Source organism: Anastrepha obliqua, chromosome 5 (genome assembly GCF_027943255.1).
Source record: "Anastrepha obliqua isolate idAnaObli1 chromosome 5, idAnaObli1_1.0, whole genome shotgun sequence".
NCBI classification, from domain to species: domain Eukaryota; kingdom Metazoa; phylum Arthropoda; class Insecta; order Diptera; family Tephritidae; genus Anastrepha; species Anastrepha obliqua.
The window spans coordinates 123,870,829-123,891,709 of NC_072896.1; the positions used below are offsets into that span (position 1 = coordinate 123,870,829).

Here is a 20,881-nt window from a genome sequence, read left to right on the forward strand (position 1 = left end):
TAATGGCAATGGCAGTGGCAATAACTGTGGTAGTTGAGATGGAGATAGTGGCGGTGGTGGTGGTGGTGATGTTATGAGTTGATGGCGGCACGCAAGCCTAGCTTTCAACTTTCCAATGAGGTGATGATGCTATGGGCGCGGAGCAGTAAGAGAGGCAAACAATGCTGCTTCATGTAGCCAGTACTATAGTAAGTAGCTGCTGCTTGGCTTCAGCCAAAGACCCAGTGCGGTAGCCCAGAAGAAGGTTCCGAGCGATAGTGGCGATTGTTTGCCAACCTGCTGCTTATTGGCGGTAAGAGTCTTCTGCCTTTTGCCGGTACTGTACCACTAACCAAAATACAAGCGAGCAACTGGAAAGTAAACGGCTGCGGCTTGGTCGCAATTAGAAAGATTGGTAATAGCAAAAACTAAAAATAAAAACAAAAACCAAAATGAAAAAGGAAACAAAAACGCAGCCCCTTAAAGCAACTGACTGTAAAGAAAACACATAAATTTATGTTATTTGTAATGACCGCGTTGCGCATCAGGTGCTTTACCGCCTTGTTGCGGTGGCTCTACACTTCCATTTGCAAGTACTTGCGTCTGCGCATTTTAGATATGTGCATATGTATGTGCATATAAGTACGTGAATACATACACACGCGTATGAGTGCTTGTGCGCGCCAATTCAGCGGAAACGTCAAACGAACACCACACTTCGGAGTGGCAATCGGGAATTTTGTAAAATCTCTATTTATTGGCGGTTGTATTTACTATTATTTGTTTGTGATTTTTTGCACATTTTATTGCTTAGCGGTAAAATTCAATAAAACAGTCAGCTGAAACAAAGTACAGTAGTTTGTGGAAGCGTGCCGAGTGGATGCTTTGCATATTGCACGTAAACAAGCGCACGTGCACACACACACGTACACACATATATATAAAGGAGGACTTAGTTTAAATTATGAACTTAATAAAAGCAGTAAACAGTTGTGTATGCTTGCTTGAATTTATTTAACAGCAGCTTTATGTATCACCGATAGGCAGATCTTTGTCGAAATCAGCGGCGCGTAAAGCTGCATACTTTGAATTACTACAGCCAGGTAGTTTGACTTTAGCTGAACTCGGAAGGAGGCATTGGCCCTAATTGCGCTTAGAGTAGTGGGTCTACCTTACAATATTTCTATGAATATCACATTTTAATTACCACTTTTATTCTTTCGCATTTAGATATGTTTTTGCGAAATCTTTATTTGGCTGTGTGACATCAATGGAGTCAGAAGCTTCTTATATACAGTCAAAGTCAAAAGAAAGCGTACACTATATAATGACAAATTTTGATTATTTACTTTTCAATTCCAAATATTTTTTATAAAAAAACAGTTCATATTACAGCAACAACCATATAAAACAAAAGTGATAGGTAGGTGAAATGGTTGAAGTACCACTCTGACACTCCCCAATTAGCGCTAAGTGCCGTTTTGAAACCATTCTAAGGCGTCCAACAAGCAGATATCACAGTCGGCTGAGCTACAGAGCTGTTTAGGCAATGGAAAAGATTGATGCGATTTAGGTTGCCGCACTACCCACGGCTGTCGGTAAAAGGAGCGCCCAGTGACCTTAATCGTCTAGCTGCCAAAACCGGACATTTACAGAGAAAATGCTCTACAGTCTCCTTCTCTGAAAGGTCCCCACAGCTTCTGCACTGCGGATTAAATGGTAACCCTAGCACTTTCACTTGTGTGCCGATCATCCAGTGACCGGTAAATACAGCTTCGAGTTTGGAAATTGAATAGCGTGGAATCCCCAGGACTTTCTGAAACATGCGTCTATTGTACTAGTGCTAAAGGGTTTTTGAAGTAGCACCTGAGAAAAATGAGCTCTATCCCTTCTGAACTTCCTTGAGAAATAAGTTGTGCAATTCCTCTTCAACAGCAGTCAAGAGTATGCCAAAGACCGGGTAGGAGATCTCAAAGACCCATTCAGTTCCTTCCTTGCAAGCTGATCAGGAATTTCATTTACCTCTATATTACTATGTCCTGGAACCCAGGTCAGAGAAATGTTAAACCCGATTCCACCTCGGAGCCGTCAGTAAAGGCAGAAGTTTCAGTTTTGGTACAGATTTTCCTGATACGACTCTCAAACTGCAGTTTGCGGATAGAGAGATATGTATGAAGTCCAGATGTATGAAGTGTTAACTGCCTAAAAATACTAATACTTGGTACTAAGTAAAGAAGCGAAATGAGAATGAAAAGTTTTCCAATTTCAGTTCCATTTTCCAATTTAGTTGGAAAGTGATTTTCTACAGCCTTTCGGCTGACTCGGACGGCAAAGGAAACACAATTTTATTGATTGAAAGCCATAGAGTTTTGCTTTTGCTTCAGGTGAAAATCGTGTGGGTTAGGTTAGGTTGACCTGGTTGGCTGAAAGCCATCAGATAGACCTATTGGTCCTTAGTGTTACGAGATGGAGCTTGACCCCTTTTTTGTTGAGACAGATTGGCAAGTACAGCACTCAGACACAATTAAGTCTATTGTACTGCACTCGGATTCCCTTTTTAAATCTACTCGACCCCCGAAGAAATCTGAATAGATCTTGTGGTGCCAAGGAGGTCGCTTCTTAACGCATCAGTGCCAAAGATCTGAAGCCTGATCCGAGCGAAGGCTGGGCAGATACACAGAAAGTGGTCCGCCGTCTCCTCCTCCTCGCCACATACTAGGTTCACTGAGATCCTACCTTTTCCATGTGCTTTTCCCATAGAAAGTGACCCGTAATCAGTCCAACCAGCCTCCTACAGTCCCCTCTGCTTAGTGACAGGAGGAACTGCGACAGTCGGTCGGTCACGACAGGTAACATCAGTTTTGTCCATCTGCAGCCTCTATCAGCCTGCTCGCTTGTGGGTTAGAGTAACCCGTTTGCTAACTGTGCCATTAATGGCTGCAGAAGGGAGTGGTAGAACGGGCTCCAGGCTAAGGAAGTTGGCAATAGATGTGTATTCGTCTGTCTGCGCCTAGTCCCTCTATGTCTTTCCTGGTCCTAAGAACGTTTTTAAATGAAATTTCATATGAGTTTATTGCCTTTATTACCGTTTGAGTGTCAACGTATATATTTATGTTGGAATTGCTCGATGTCCTTGCTAGTGCCATTTTTGCCTTCCCTACCGCAAAAGCTTCCACTTGAAAAATACTGCAGTGCTCAGGGAGCTTAATTGGGCGCCTAATGTCCAGCTCTGTGCAATAAATCCCTGCGCCTACACCGTCCATCATTTTCGAGCCGTCAATAAATATATTCGGCGTGTTGGAGCTAGGTTTCATACCTCTTTTCTACCGCTCTTCTTCTATTGTTGTTCGGAATCTCTTCACCCAGTATTAGAATTTTTATAATATAATTCTTAATAAAAATTGCCAACCTACATTTACTCATACCAATATATATTGAAGCCTTATGTAAATATTATCATATGAAAAAATTTGCTTATATATTTCGAATGATCAGCAGTTTCTTTCCGTTGCAGTATTAATCACATAACTGCTGAAATTTTTAACGAAAAATTACTAATTCATTAAAAGTAAATATCCAAGAAAACAGAGCAAGCAGCTCCCCTAGCTCGACTATCTCGATCAGCAATAAAACTCGATTTTTTCGAGAAAGACTGAATGACGAATTCTTCTAAATGAATGAATGTAATACTTAGCGTACAATGAAGTTGGCTCAAAAACATTAACCAAAATTACTCGAGGAAAGTATTCAGAGGAAATAATAGCAATTAAAAAATTTAAAACATGTGCGTAGGAATATTAAAATATAATATCAAACCTAACTACCCGCCATAAAACATATATTTGGCCACTTGTAGTTCACTAAATAACCCGCTCACGCCACCGCAGCGCTCTTTACTGTTAAGCGCAGTCGGCGTGCGGTGCGACAAGTTGAATGCGCAACGATTAAAATTTATCGCAGATCTCGAAGAGCAGCCGCCTGGAACTCTGCGCATTTCAAACCGAGATCTAGAAACTATAAAACAAAAACTAAAAATACAAAAACAACAAAATGAAATAATTGGCTACACAGTAACAGCACCCAAAAAATTCAGTGGCAACGAAATAACCAAATGTTTCGAGGATGGAAGTGCGGCGCGGTAAGACCACAAAGTTCAAGCAGGCGAATGAACGCCATTTCACTGGTGACTACTGTCATTCTGATGACTGTATTGCTAATGCCAATGTTGTTGTATTTGTTTCATAGTTTTTTGTGTACATGTTTAATTTTTTGTCAGTTAGGTCGTAAAATTATTGCCGGTCAAAATGCGATACGCACTCGCACCATTATCGTTAGACGGTTGCGATGCGAAGCGAAGGTGGCGCGCAATGAGGGATGAGTAGTGTGGTAAAAACATATCATCATAATCAGAAAAGTAAACGTAATTATATACTGGTATAAGAAAAATTAAATGGCAGTTGGCCGGTTGGTATTATAACTACCGGCTACCGGGCAATACCAGCCAACACATGGTTTGCCGCAAACTGGCGGCAAACGAACCGCGCGACGAGGGGGTTGAAGTTAGAGCTAAAAAAATAGTGAATGCTCCAGGGTAATTAAGAAATCCCTACTTCACTTGACTGTCACGATATAAGTAAGTAAGTAAACAGACTTGAATAAACTTCAATTTCAACGAATTCTCAAGCCTGTTGGTTTTGGCGAAAAAAATTAAATTAAGGCATGAAATTCGGAACTTTGGTGGTGTCTAAAAAGTTGTAAGCGCTAAAAATATTGTGTAAATAAAAATCGTGTAGGCTGTTGCTTACATACGCATGTGCTTGTCTGGACAGCTTGCTTGTACAATTCCTACTTCGTATCCAATTCATTGCCTCGAATAGAATTTTCGTATTTCACCCGCTAATCTGTTTGCCATATTTATTTACTTTTTGTTATTACTTAGGCTTAATAGGCAAAATGGGGTCTAACCCCAAAAATAGTACACTGGCTATATACAGCAGTGGTACGGCATATCATGAGATACGGTGTCTTGGTCTGGTGGCCAACACTCGAGAAAAAAACAACAGTAAAATGCCTAGAAAGTATTCAAAGGAGTGCTAGTCTCTGCATAAGCGTGGCACTAAAGACTACGCCCACGGCAGCGATGAATGTCATGCTGCACCTATTACCGAATGAGGCCTACAGCAAACAGCTGGCGGCGAAATCGGCACTTATGGTAGGTTAAGAGAATCTTCTAACTTAGCCACTAACAGAAGAGGTCACGCAAGAATACTAGATGAATACTCCTTCGTACATCAAGCGACAGACTTTTATAGCTCAGATGAGTTGCATTTATTATATAAATATATTCAAATAGCCAATCGGCCCTGAAAGCTTTAAAATCGCCTAATATTAACTCGAAGACAGCAAAAGAACGTATCGGCGTTTTGACAGACCGATCACAATACTTTGTAATAAACCTGCTCTGGGTGCCTGGTCATAGAGGCATAGAAGGCAACTGCAAAGCAGATCGATCCAACCAGACAAAGCGAACATACCCATACCTCTACATACCTCTAGCAACTTGTAAGATGGTTATAGATAAACACACTATCAGTGCGGCTAACAGGCTATGGTCTCAGTGCCTAACCTGTGCAACTAGTAGAATGACGTGGCCGGAATGGAACATGGGACGCACAAACCGACTGTTGAAACTAAACAGACGTTGGTTCAATGAGGACAATGTAGAGTGAGGAGAGGGGACAGCCCCGGTGGTATCACAATGGGCCTACAGCAGGCCTAGGTGTGTCAACCGACAACTACTATACCTACCCTACCTTAACAAAAAATATATATATTATATTTATATATATTTGTTTTTTGTTTTTTTAGTTTTTTGGTTATTTTGATATTTCAGCTTTAGCACAAAGGCCTTCAACTTAGTTATAGCAAAAGCAAGCAAACGCGTCAGAATGCCTAATTTTACAAAAAAATAAACCAAAAAACGTATTTGTTTTTTCTCATTGACTCCTCTGCCGCACTCATATCTCATCCTAAGTCGGCTCAACGCATTCAGCCGTTTGGACTCTCGGCGGGAGGTCAATTGCTTGTGAACCTCAGTTCGTTTACGGGCAACAATGCTCAAAGCCAGCCGACCCACCGCCATCGACACTGACACCAACCGCGGAAGTTGTTGAGTTATTTTTTTGTTTTTTTTTTTTTTTGCTCTAACCAAACCCAGCTAGAAAGGTTTGATGTTTGCGCTTTACCTAACCAAAATTGTCTTCCGACTCTTGCTTTTCCTAATTTGATACTTCCATTAAGTAAAACTGCCGCTACTGCTATGTCTTCTTGTTACTTGTTTATCTTGCGCTTTGAGAAACATTTATTTTTTTTTGGTTTGCTCAGCTGTAGTGGTGAAAGTTCATCAGTTGTCATGTCGTAAATTTTGGGAAAATTGTGGCAATTAGGAAACGAGCTGAAAGTTGTATGGTCGCTTAGAAGATTTTTTTAAATGTGTGGGAAATTATGATTATGTCGAATCAGTTCTTAGAAAAAAGTATGTATAAATTTAATTTACACTCTGTTAGAAAAGTACCGCGAATTGAACATTCAAAAAGTCCTTTAAATGGTTTACCAAAATTCAAACAAAAAATTATATGGGCTTTAAGCGACCTTTGAGAGAGTAAAATCGTCGAAAAGACGATAAATTTGAGAAAGAAAAACTTTCGGTTTTTTACTAGATGCATTGCTTGTAACCAAACTCGACCCAACCACCGTATTCACCTTATATGACTGAGAAAAAACCAGTTGCTTTCAAAGCTCAAACTAGGTATCACTTCGAGGATCTTCGTTTTTAGTCAATAGAAGACTTAAAAGCAATTCGCGTCGAGAACTGAATTCAAATGGATTATTCGTTGGCCTAAATATATTATTCTGAACGCGTCCAATGCAAGAAGCAAAGGAAACAGACTATTTGGTTCCCAAGATTATATCTGAACAAAGGCTAGAAATACGAATACCCGACAGAAAGAATTGGTAAACCACAGTCAAATCATATTTATACTGACGGCTCAAAGATGGACAATGGCACTGGATCAGGAGTTTTCTCGAATTACCCTTAAATTGCTACTTTAGACTCCCTAGTCGGTGTAGCGCCTTCCTAATGAGCTCTACGCTAAAGAAAAAGCAGCAAACACGATAAGACTAATGGACTTACCTCTGGCAAACCTCACCGTTTTTGTTGATAGTCAAGCAGCGATGAAGGAACTGGCCTCAGCGCGCATCAACTCGAGATGTGTTAAAGAATGTAGCGCTTTCTACGCTTATGCAACAAGATAGCACCACACTTCGTTGGGTCTCCGGCCACTCTGGAGAGAAATAAAAGAGCGGATGAGTGTGCAATTAAACACGAGTTTGCCCTTTAGCCAGTGGTAGAGGACATAGGCATTCCTCTAAACCCACTGTATACTACAATTGACTTGAACGTAATCGCGGAAACTAATAGAACGTGGTCTCTGACTACTAAACTGCAGGATCTCCAAAAAGCTCTGGCCAAAACTAAGTCTTAGAAGGACAAAATGTCTGCTTGGAAACAACAGATCAACTACCAGGACCTCATAGATTTTACAAAGGGTCACTGCACTATTGGCACTGTAGCCAGTAGAATGAGTATACCTCACAGTGACTTCTGCAGGAGTTGTAAAGATGAAGGAGGAATTGAGCAGCTACAACACCTCATCTGGGAATGTCCTGCACTTTAAAGAAGTCGTACCCAATATCTTGGCGATTAGAAATGCGAAATACGCCTAGTCCAATATTTGCAATCGCTTTTAAGGATTCAACATATCAATGCTGGGACTTTTCAACGAGGATCCTGCTTTAGAAGGTTGGAGGAGTATGTCATGCCCGTATCACGAATATCACGGCATGCATGCGGTCTTCAGGCAAAAAGTAAATTTTTCAGTAGACGTTTTTTTATTAATTTTTTTTTATTACAATTGAGTATAATTGAGCACTTAAGCCAAATTTGCTTTCGTCACAACTTTCTATATAAAGATAAATTTAACTTCAGTTGCTTTCTTTCTGCTGGTGAACTCAAGTAAGGCGGGATCCAGGACATAGGAACACAGAGGGAATTAAATTGGCGATGAGCTTGCCAGGAAGAAGTCGACAGAATCGGTTTTAGTTGTCATCATCTCAGTCATCGGTGTCCCCTTGGCCGTTATTAAAGGGAAACTGCACAATTTCTTTGTTAAAAAAGCGCAAGACAGATGGAGTTCTGTTCATCGTGTGTTATCTCAAAAACACTTTGGTTTCAATACGAAAGAAGCAGAACGCTTAGTGCTGGATATCATCCGTGAATCAATTTCCAAACTCATAGCGATCTTCACCAATCACTAGGTGATCGAAACTCATGCGGAGAAGCTTGGACTTTCGTACAACCTACAGAGAAAGAGACCGTTCAACACTTTCTTTGCAACTTTCCGGGTCCGGCGGCCTAGATCCCTTTTCTCTCCCCTGCTACATAAACAGCACAGGGCGGCTGATGATGGTTTTTATTTCTTTAAGTGTTGTCATTTTTCACAGGTCTGCATTATGGTTTTAAAAACGGCACTCTATTGTGACTTATAGTGTACCCGTGGACTCTTGCCATCTAACCTACCTACTTTCCTTCGTCAGAATAAAACTTTAAAACTATGTTGCATAGAAATATGCCCGCCACGAGGCATAATCGCATTTTCTTAGGTCTAATAAACCAGTCTTGTCAATCACATTCACAATCTACTTAGAAGGAAAAGGAAATTTTCTCGTAGCAACTTCAAGCACTGCTCTATTGGCATCAAACCTCAGAGGACTCATCCAATTTTGACGCCACACCACCGTAACACAAACTAAGTCAAAACTCGTTCAATTAATACTGCATAATTTACCTTATAAAATCATTGAAAGTAAACAGGCAAAATAGCTAGATTGAGTTGCAACGGCGCCAGCAGCCAGCAACCAACAGCCAGCAGCCAGCAGCCAACACCAACGCCGCCACCACTGCCACCTGCAACATACCGCCTGTACAACAACCCGCAGCAATTGTTGCTTGAATGCCATAAAATATGATCGTGTTTTGCTGAGCGACTTCCCATTTTGGTTGATTTTATTGCGATGCAATTCGATGCTCAATTAAAATGCAATAACAACTCAATTATCGATTGATGTGCATGCCGAGAAACAAACCGCCAACCACCACCAAGTAAGAATCAAGATCGCCGAAGAAATGTGTGAACAGGCAACATACATGCGCGTATGTGTTTGTAAATTGCTGAAACTTACCACAATATCGCGGCTGCAGTACAACAACATTGGCACTCTGCGCAAAAGTGCCAGCCAATGGAGGATGTGAGTTATGCCACTATAGTGCGAGAAAGTGGCAATTTACCAATAAATAAATCAATTTCCGATTATAGAAAAAATATATCAACAATAATAAATAAACGTAAGAACAAAAGACGAAAGAAAATTGTAGCAGCGGCAGGATGGAAGCGGCTTTTAAGATTGAATTCTGCTGTAGCGTATAATGTTCCTTATGCTTCTGCTGCCACCTAAGCTTGCTGCTGCAAGTGCGTGAACTTGTTCTATCACAGTGACCACAGCGCTGATCTGGTTCTGCCAATCGATCCAGCGACCGATCGGTGCACTGCTTCATTGATCAATTTATTGTATGTAAGTGAATAAGCTCACACCTAAGCATTGTGCACATGCACACATACTTGCATACCGCAAGGCATGTTGGTGTGTCTGAGCCTCCATTTATTTTAGGCAGCTATTTTTGCTGACAGCTGTTGCCAGCGCTGTGATCGCATGACCGTCTATCATCACTGAATTGAATTACTCGTTGCTTGCGTTACTGCACCTACTGCATGCTTTTTATTGCAACATAAATATGAATGGTAGCAATGAGGCATAAATTGAATTGCAACAATCGCCAGCAAGAAAGGTCCGCAAGCATTACGCGAAACTGTCTTCAACATAGTTGGCAGCAATCGAAAAGGTTCTAAGCACTGGTTAGCATTACTGAATGGAATGTGGCTACTAGAAATGATATTTTTTTGTGTAGCATCACTGATGGCTGTGGCGTTGCGGAAGGAGAAATATGATCGGTTAGGGCTGCGCGCTGCCCGGCTGCCTACGAATAATGCACCGTATAAGGCCGCATTGCAGAATCATTGATGAGCTAAAATGAGCACCTTCGATCAACAACAATCACTATGGAGCGCCGCAAGCCATAGTAGCAAAATAAACCGCGATAAAGTCCCATTCACGCTCAATTGTCTACAATAGGTAGGGGAAATAAAGCTGTAGATCAGTTAAGATCACCACCGCGAATGGGTGCGGAATTTCACTGCATAAAAATACTTGGACTTAAATGCTGCTCTTCTCTTTTGTGCAGACATACTTACCTTCTTGGTAGATATACTTGGCTTCTTATATACACCTTCCTAGACATGTATGTATGTACGTATGTGATTCATCACATTTCTACTGTATTTAATGCATAGTCACAATATTGTACGCGAGTATGTACGAGTTGAGGCAATATGACAAGGTAATTTATGCCTTCACAGCTAAAAAAACTAACCAGGTACGCCACCTGAAAAGTTCACTGATCTTCATTTGTAGCGACAGGATCTTCGCTTTGGTGCGTTCATTTGCTTACAATCTGCACTAAATTAACCTGAACGTGCGTGCGCCAATTGTATTCTATTTTCCCCTCCTCACTTTAATAAATTATATTAGCAAATCAAAATGGAAGCAGGTAATAGATAGTAAGAGCAGTGGAAGAAATAGGAATTTGTAATTAAGGTTGACGTGTGCAAGCAGGTGTAATAATTGGAATCTGCCATAGAGCACAAATTGAAATTTCAGTGTAGAGGGCTGCCGAATTCTTCGAAAAAGAAGTACTTTACATAAAAATTGGAGCTTAGAAAATACTTATAATTAAATTCGCAGGGTATACACGCTCTAATAATGAAAAGTATTGTTTTCTGAATGAGTTGATCCGTGACTACTATTCGGAAGTGCACAAGTTCGAAAGAACTCCTCATAAAAACCTATTTGCCATTCGGAGTCGGCTTAAAACTGTAGGTTACTCCATTTGTTGCAAAAATCATCAAGACGCACAACACAAATAAGCGGACGAGCTTGACCAAATGCCCAATAAAGAGTGTAAGCGCCATATGCATATAATTTTTTTTCTTTTTTTAAGAATATTGTGGCAAAAATTCAAGTCGATCGGTGAAAAATTGAAGCGTCCATGGCTCCAGATCGGATTCCTATACCTGAGCGATTTCAAGTCAAGTGAACCAAGTGTTTCGGACATTGTCTTTAATTTTTTTGAAAATTTATCTATTTGTAAGCTTGAGTAAGAATAAGAAGTGAACTGAAGAAATTTTGAAAAATATTATATTATAAAATCTTTCAGATTTATTCAATGTGGAAAATTTGTATTTAGAATTTCTTAGAAATCAAAATCTTCGGTTCTTTCTTACAAGAAATTATTTTTTTAACTTTTTACAATTAAATGCACTTTTGAGAAATTTGTTTAGAAAAAAATAAAATTTAAGAACAGAAATTCCGCAAAAAAATTAAAAATGTTCAGATTTATGCAATGTGAAAATTTATGTATAGAATTTTTTAAAGTTTATTATTATTGTAACTTATTTTTTTAACTTTTTAGAATTAAATACGCTGTTGGAAAAAAAAAATTGAAAATGTTTAAGATTTATTCAAAATTTGTATATAGAATTTTTTAAAATGAAATATATTCAGTTCTTTCCTTTAGCAAATTATTTTTTGAAACTGAATACAATTTTAAGAAAATTTTTTTATAAAAAAGAACATTTTAAAAAAGAAATTTTGAAAAAAAATTAAAAATCTTCAGATTTATTCAACGTTGAAAATTTTTATATAGATTTTTTTAAATATTTTCGGTTCTTTCCTACATGAAATTATTTTTTTAATTTTTTAAAACTAACTACACTTGCGAAAAATTTTTGTTAGAAAAAAAAACTTTAAAAAATAGAAATTTTGTAAAAATTAATCATTTTCAGATTAATTCAATGTTAAAAATTCTTGTGTAGAGTTTTTTAAACTAGAATATCCTCGATTCAACTTTATTTCAACAAACTTAGAACTAAATGCATTTTTCAGAATTTTTTTTAGAAAAAAAGTTATAACAAAAGACATTTAAAAAAATTAAAAATATTCAGATTTAATCAATGTTAGAAATTCTTGTGTTGATTTTTTTAGAGTGAAATATTTTCGATTCTTTTTTAACATTTTAGAATTGAATGCTCCTTTGAAAATATTAAAAAAAATTAATTTTTAGAAAAAAATTGTATGTCATGTTTGTTTTTAATGTCCGTTACAAATCGATCGATCACGAAGTATATTTGTAAGCAGATACAGGGTGTTTCATCGAAAATTTTTATAAAAATCATTTTTTGTTTGTTTTTAACTTTAATTGTTTGTTTTTTTTATTTTAATTGTAATTTTTTTTTTATTTTAATTGTAATTTTTGAAAAATGCCCGTTGTCGAATCGATCGAAGCGTCGCTAAGTATATTAGTAAGCGTATACAGGGTATTTCCTCGAAATTTTTTATAAAAATGGTGTATGGTATTTTTTGCTTTTTTTTAATAATTTTTTTTAATTGTTATATTTTTTTTCTTCAAACTTGGTATGGCATTTGTCAATGTCGGCAATTTATCAACGTATGCCAAAGTTAACTCGAACATTGCTCACATATAGATGGGCCACCTTGTATGTAAATATTATTTACAAACTATGTTGAAAATTATTTTTATATTGCTCTTTTTCACTTTGGTAACGGCTGAGTGTTTTGTGCCTAGCGAAACCCCAACCCCTTTCAAATACCGCATTTAAGAAATTGTGTTGTTCTTTTCCGCCACCACCAACTATCATAAAATGCTGATTGCTTGGCAAGTAGCCCATAAGACACTTAAAATTGCCTTCCTCACTTCAAACGAATCTGATATTCTGCCTTAGATAGCTACCTCTGTCATAAAGTACTTGTTAACGTCATCATCATTATTGTAATCAACTTGCGCGACGTTGTGACGGCGGTTGCACATGCACAAGCAACGGATTTCCCCCATTTCTATATTTTTATCTCTTCGTCTTTTTGTCTTTTAAAGAAGGCGTTGTAGTCAAAGCCGTTTATTTTCCACTCAAACTTCAGCGGGCAATTTAAACAACTGCAATTTTCCACAAGAAGTGCCTTAGCTGATAACTGACAGGTTGTAGGCAAATTAACCAAATCAAATGCTTGTGTGTATGATTAGTGTAGAACGGTAATGTCGTACGCTTGTTAAAGGCGAATTATGTGGAGCACGCAATGCATAATTTAGAAGGTGGGACGGTTATTGGTTGCGCCTAGAGCCTTTGTAGAAGTGCAATGCGCATTCACTTAATTTATATTTGCGAGTTTAACAGTTATTTAACCTTAGGAAATGCGCAGTGTCTTTATTTTAGAGCTATGTGTAACATTCAAAGCCACAAAGGGCAAACTCAATAATTGCTGAAGTTTATCTGAATAAAAAATCAAAAGACTTAAGATACGAACTCGATTTTAGTTAATTTGTACAATCGCGTGTATATCTATGAATAATACATTGATTTAACTTAAAACAAATGCATCCATAATATGTCATTATACAAGCATACATTGGCGTACAATTGCGTATATTCCTGCGTACATATACATACATCATTTGCACACTTTGTGCTCGCGTACGCATAAATCATTCTGCTAAATTGTTGAATATTGCCCACTAGCATCGCGCAACGCAGTGAAGAACTCCCATCGATAACAGCGAAACAGCAAGTGCCATCAACGCCAACTCACAATCTCAATCGCAAACAGTAGTAACTTTATTATTCAATAGAATCATCCACACAAACGTAAGTCAGTTGAAGCATTCACCTGCCAGCACCAACTCCACGTAGCTGCTTCTTCCTCGCAGTCCAAATGGCCATGGAAATGCAGGCAGCACTCGGCAGCAGAACAGTGTAAACAGTGCATAGCCATGTGCATATGCAGCTTTGTGCAACAGAGACTGTAGCTTCTATGCGCAGTGGTCAGTGAACAACTGGGCAGTCCAGGAGAACGTTTGTGCCATTGCCTGCGTTTGCGCGCCCATACGGTGTTTGTTTTGACAGATGCAACTGATGATGCACTTAATCGGCTTTTCTTTTGCTATGTGCACTCATATGTAGGCATGTGTGTGTTTATTTGTGCAAAACATTGCGCAACGGGGCGTGATAATGGCACATTTGTTGCTATTTAATGTGTCTGCAATATATTTCATTCTCTCGTGTTGTTGTTTGCTTGTTTTATGTGAGAACTTTTTTTTTGTTTTTAAACTAGCAAATTTTTTTTCTTTTATACTTTAAGAATAAATATTTAACAAAAACATAAACGAATAACCTTAAAATGTGAAATATGCGAATAGTAAATAGACCGTCCACTTCAAAGCATAGGTTAGGGATCACTATCAAATGGACGCTAGTTCCCTCGGAGGGACCTGTTATCCTAGAGGTGTTCAGGTGGTGGATAGCGAAACGCCTCACAGATATGGGTGGTAGGAGTACATCTCCCGTGAATCGCACAGGTCGAAGACGTAAACTTCTTAAAAAAAAACTCCCTCAATCCAAGGTGTGATGCGACCCGTGCCTATTGGGTGGGCTTGGCAGCGGGGGGATTAAATAAGGCTTTCAACGAAGCCCTTCTGACACCAAACCGCCTCAGGTTGTAATGTTGGCCTTGCCATGATGTGAGGCACTACCTTAGTCAGCCGATTATTTTCCCGTTATCCTCCTTGGTCACCGCATATGGCGACATTTGCAGCCTCCTGCCAGGGCAGGTGATCATAACAGAAAAAGAATGCACAAAAGCCAAAAAAAGTCGGAAAATATTAACAAACAAGCAGACAAGTAGACGGATAATCGGCCTGATTTAAAGACAAAACGCACGGACAAGCAGACGGACCTAACGATAAAACGGACGAACACTAACGAACTGAGAAAGTTGGGAACTCGCTCAGAGGATGAGCTCTTGGCTTCTAGTCAAGAGACAGTTGTTGGCAAAGCTGTGGAAAGCAGCACGCCATCAACTATTAGTCCACCTTCCAATGAAAAAAGGCCCGTCAAGGTATAAGCTTTACTAGAGGTGTCTCGCTATTATCGGCAGAAGAAGCAAAAATGAGGCGGAAGTTAAAGCTCATCCAAAATACGAGACCGATAAAGCAAGATGTCAAAAGATGGTCGCTCCAGGCCACCCAGAGAACAGAAGCGGCGAAGCACAATCGCTCGCAAAACAAAAGCGAAAATTCGAAGCTTCGTAGCGCAAGATGTGAAATGTACGTTTGGCTGGTTTGGGCATTGAAGCTGTGTGAACCAAGGTGTCGGTTGATGAGGTGACACGGGATCACCTACTAACTGCGTTGGTTGACGAATTAACTAAACGCCGTAAGCCTGCAGTGGTCCGAAATCGAAGCACGGCTGTCTCCTATACGTCATGGCAAGCCCGTTTCAGTGGAGGTGATCCGTGGATACAATGTCATTAAATACGATGATCAGCTTTCACTTGACTTCCTGCAAGCCGCTTTTGGCAAGATGCAGAACGACTGTGATGGTTTAAGGCTCAAAGTAACCCCGGTCAGCGAGTTTCCACGATGCCGGAGGACTCACATCTATCTATTATCTACCTAACTTTATAATATCCTTCCTTATAAGCTAAATCAAAAATTTAATACTTTATAAAAATTTTAGTTTATCATAAAATAAAGAAAGGCTTTAAGTTAAGTAAACTAATAACCTTCAAAGCTATAAATATAAGTTAAATCTTTTAAGCCTTAGTAATACTATATTTATACTCCTTTAGAATTGCAGTCTAATGTCATTATTGACTATAAAGCTCTAAATTTTAAATTTAATTTTAGTTTAATCTATTTATTTAATAAATTCCTAATTATAAATTTAATTTTATTTTGTTATTTAAACTAAATTTATTATAATTAAATTTTTGATTAAAAAGAATTTATTCTTATAAATAGATTTACAATCTATCCCCTAATCTTCAGCCATTTAATCTATTTATTTCTTATTTAATTATTAAAGAATATTTTAATTGTCTTAATCGCAACAATGATTATTCTCAACAAATCATAAAGATATTGGAACATTATATTTTATTTTTGGAGCATGAGCTGGAATAGTAGGAACATCTCTTAGAATTCTAATTCGAACTGAATTAGGACATCCAGGAGCCTTAATTGGAGATGATCAAATTTATAATGTAATTGTAACAGCTCACGCATTTGTAATAATTTTTTTTATAGTAATACCTATTATAATTGGAGGATTTGGAAATTGATTAGTACCTTTGATATTAGGAGCACCTGATATAGCATTCCCACGAATGAATAATATAAGATTTTGATTATTACCTCCTTCTCTTACACTATTACTAGTAAGTAGTATAGTAGAAAATGGAGCTGGTACAGGATGAACTGTTTATCCTCCATTATCATCTCTAATCGCTCATGGAGGAGCTTCAGTAGATTTAGCTATTTTTTCATTACATTTAGCTGGAATTTCATCAATTCTAGGAGCAGTAAATTTTATTACAACAGTAATTAATATACGATCTACTGGTATAACATTTGATCGAATACCTTTATTTGTATGAGCTGTAGTATTAACAGCACTATTATTACTTTTATCTTTACCAGTACTAGCTGGTGCAATTACTATATTATTAACTGACCGAAACTTAAATACATCTTTTTTTGATCCTGCTGGAGGAGGAGATCCAATTTTATACCAACATTTATTTTGATTTTTTGGCCACCCAGAAGTTTATATTCTAATTTTACCTGGATTTGGAATAATTTCTCATATTATTAGTCAAGAATCAGGTAAAAAGGAAACATTTGGTTCTTTAGGAATAATTTATGCAATAATAGCAATTGGACTATTAGGATTTATTGTATGAGCTCATCACATGTTTACTGTTGGGATAGATGTAGACACACGGGCATATTTTACATCAGCTACTATAATTATTGCAGTACCAACAGGAATTAAAATTTTCAGTTGATTAGCTACACTACATGGAACTCAATTAAATTACTCACCAGCAATATTATGAGCTCTAGGATTTGTTTTTTTTATTTACAGTAGGAGGATTAACTGGAGTAATACTTGCTAATTCATCTGTAGATATTATTTTACATGATACTTATTATGTAGTAGCACACTTTCATTATGTATTATCTATAGGAGCAGTATTCGCAATTATAGCTGGATTCATTCACTGATACCCTTTACTTACTGGATTAAATATAAACCCTAGATGATTAAAAAGTCAATTTATTATTATATTTATCGGAGTAAATTTAACATTCTTTCCCCAACATTTTTTAGGATTAGCAGGTATACCCCGACGATATTCAGATTATCCAGATGCATATACAACATGAAATATTATCTCAACTATTGGATCTTCTATTTCATTATTAGGAATTTTATTTTTCTTATTTATTATTTGAGAAAGCATAATTTCCCAACGACAAGTTATTTACCCTATACAACTAAGTTCATCAATTGAATGACTTCAGAATACCCCCCCTGCTGAACATAGTTATTCTGAATTGCCACTTTTAACTAATTTCTAATATGGCAGATTAGTGCAATGGATTTAAGCTCCATATATAAAGTATTTCACTTTTATTAGAATTATAAATATAAAACAATTATTTATTTAATAAATTCCTAATTATACATTTAATTTTATAATAATATAATACACATATTTATACACACAATGACAACATGAGCAGCCCTTGGCCTTCAAGATAGCGCCTCTCCCTTAATAGAACAATTATCATTTTTTCACGATCACACCCTTATAATTTTAGTAATAATCACAACTTTAGTAGGTTATTTAATATTTATATTATTTTTTAATTCCTATACAAATCGAAATCTACTCCATGGACAAACTATTGAAGTAATTTGAACAATTTTGCCAGCTATTATTCTATTATTTATTGCTTTTCCTTCTTTACGACTTTTATATCTAATTGACGAAATTAATGAACCTTCAGTAACTCTAAAAGCTATTGGACACCAATGATACTGAAGTTATGAATATTCAGATTTTATAAATGTAGAATTTGATTCATATATAATCCCAACAAATGAATTAACAGTAGATAGATTCCGATTACTAGATGTAGATAATCGTGTTATTTTACCAATAAATTCACAAATTCGTATTTTAGTAACAGCAGCAGATGTAATCCATTCATGAACAGTACCCGCTCTTGGAGTAAAGGTAGATGGAACTCCTGGACGATTAAATCAAATTAATTTTTTAATAAATCGACCAGGATTATTCTACGGTCAATGTTCTGAAATTTGTGGTGCTAATCATAGTTTTATACCTATTGTCATTGAAAGTATTCCTGTTAACCATTTTATTAAATGAATTACAAATAGAGTAAATTCATCATTAGATGACTGAAAGCAAGTACTGGTCTCTTAAACCACTCAATAGTAAATTAGCACTTACTTCTAATGATTTATAAATTATATTTAATAATAATAATAAAAAATTAGTTAAATATATAACATTAGTTTGTCAAACTAAAATTATTAAACTTATTAATATTTTTTAATCCCACAAATAGCCCCAATTGGTTGATTAAGTTTATTTATTATTTTTTCTATCACATTTATACTTTTTAGAATAATAAATTATTACTCTATAATCCCTCAATCCCCTAAATCTGATTCAACTAAAAAATCTTCAACTCAACCTCTTAATTGAAAATGATAACAAATTTATTCTCAGTTTTTGACCCCACCTCAAGTATTTTTAATTTATCTCTTAATTGAATAAGAACTCTTTTAGGATTAATAGTAATCCCTTCAACATATTGATTAATACCCTCACGATATCATATTTTCTGAAATTCAATTTTATTAACTTTACATAAAGAGTTTAAAACTTTATTAGGATCTACAGGACATTCAGGATCAACTTTTATTTTCGTTTCTTTATTTTCACTAATTTTATTTAATAATTTTATAGGATTATTCCCTTATATTTTCACAAGTACAAGCCATTTAACATTAACTTTAACATTAGCTTTACCTTTATGATTATGTTTTATAATTTATGGTTGAATTAATCATACCCAACATATATTTGCACATTTAGTTCCTCAAGGAACGCCAGCAATTTTAATACCATTCATAGTATGTATTGAAACAATTAGAAATTTAATTCGACCAGGAACTTTAGCAGTACGATTGGCAGCTAATATAATTGCAGGTCACTTACTATTAACTCTTCTAGGAAATACAGGTCCATCACTTTCATATACTATTATTTCGCTATTAATTATTGCTCAAATTGCTTTATTAGTACTTGAGTCAGCTGTAGCAATTATTCAATCCTATGTATTCGCAGTATTAAGTACTTTATACTCTAGAGAAGTAAATTAATTTTAAATAATGTCAACACACGCTAATCACCCATTCCACTTAGTAGATTATAGCCCATGACCTTTAACAGGAGCTATTGGAGCAATAACATGAGTTTCAGGTTTAGTTAAATGATTCCATCAATATGATATTTCATTCTTCTTATTAGGTAATATTATTACTATTTTAACTGTCTATCAATGATGACGAGATGTTTCTCGTGAAGGAACTTTCCAAGGGTTACACACCCTACCTGTAACATTAGGCCTACGATGAGGAATAATTTTATTTATTTTATCAGAAGTTTTATTTTTTGTATCATTTTTTTGAGCTTTTTTTCATAGTAGATTATCTCCAACAATTGAATTAGGAGCTTCATGACCACCAGCCGGAATTAAACCTTTCAACCCATTTCAAATTCCTTTATTAAATACAGCTATCTTATTAGCCTCAGGAGTAACTGTAACATGAGCCCATCATAGTTTAATAGAAGGTAATCATTCTCAAGCTACACAAGGGTTATTCTTCACAGTATTATTAGGAGTATATTTTACTATTTTACAAGCATATGAATATATTGAAGCACCATTCACAATTGCTGACTCAGTTTACGGATCTACGTTTTTTATAGCTACAGGATTTCATGGAATCCATGTATTAATTGGAACAACTTTTTTATTAATCTGTTTAATCCGACATTTAAATAATCATTTTTCAAAAACACATCATTTCGGTTTTGAAGCAGCTGCTTGATACTGACATTTCGTTGATATTGTTTGATTATTTTTATATATTTCAATTTATTGATGAGGAGGATAATAAAGTAATATAATTAATATTTACAATATCTATATAATATATAAAGTATATTTGACTTCCAATCATAAAGTCTACTAATTGGTAGTATAGATAATTTTTTCAATTATTATTATAGCTCTAACCCTAATAACAATTACAAGTATTGTAATAATTTTAGCTTCTATTTTATCAAAAAAAAGTATAGCAGATCGTGAAAAATGTTCCCCATTTGAATGTGGGTTTGACCCAAAATCATCATCACGTCTTCCATTCTCTATACGATTCTTCCTAATTACAATTATTTTTTTAATTTTTGATGTAGAAATTGCATTAATTTTACCAATAATTTTAATTATTAATTTATCAAATATTATAATATGAACAATTACATCAATTATTTTTATTATAATCTTAATTATTGGTTTATATCACGAATGAAACCAAGGTATATTAAATTGATCTAACTAACATTATAAATAATATAAATAAAATAGGATTGTAGTTAATTATAACATTTGATTTGCATTCAAAAAGTATTGAATTTTCAATCTATCTTATTA

At 36.1% G+C, this 20,881-nt stretch overlaps 1 pseudogene; it reads left to right on the forward strand.

Annotated features, from left to right (window-relative positions):
* Positions 1-16,719: 16,719 nt before the first annotated feature.
* LOC129247167 (cytochrome c oxidase subunit 1-like) lies at positions 16,720-17,707 on the forward strand (annotated as a pseudogene).
* The last annotated feature ends 3,174 nt before the right edge of the window (positions 17,708-20,881 follow it).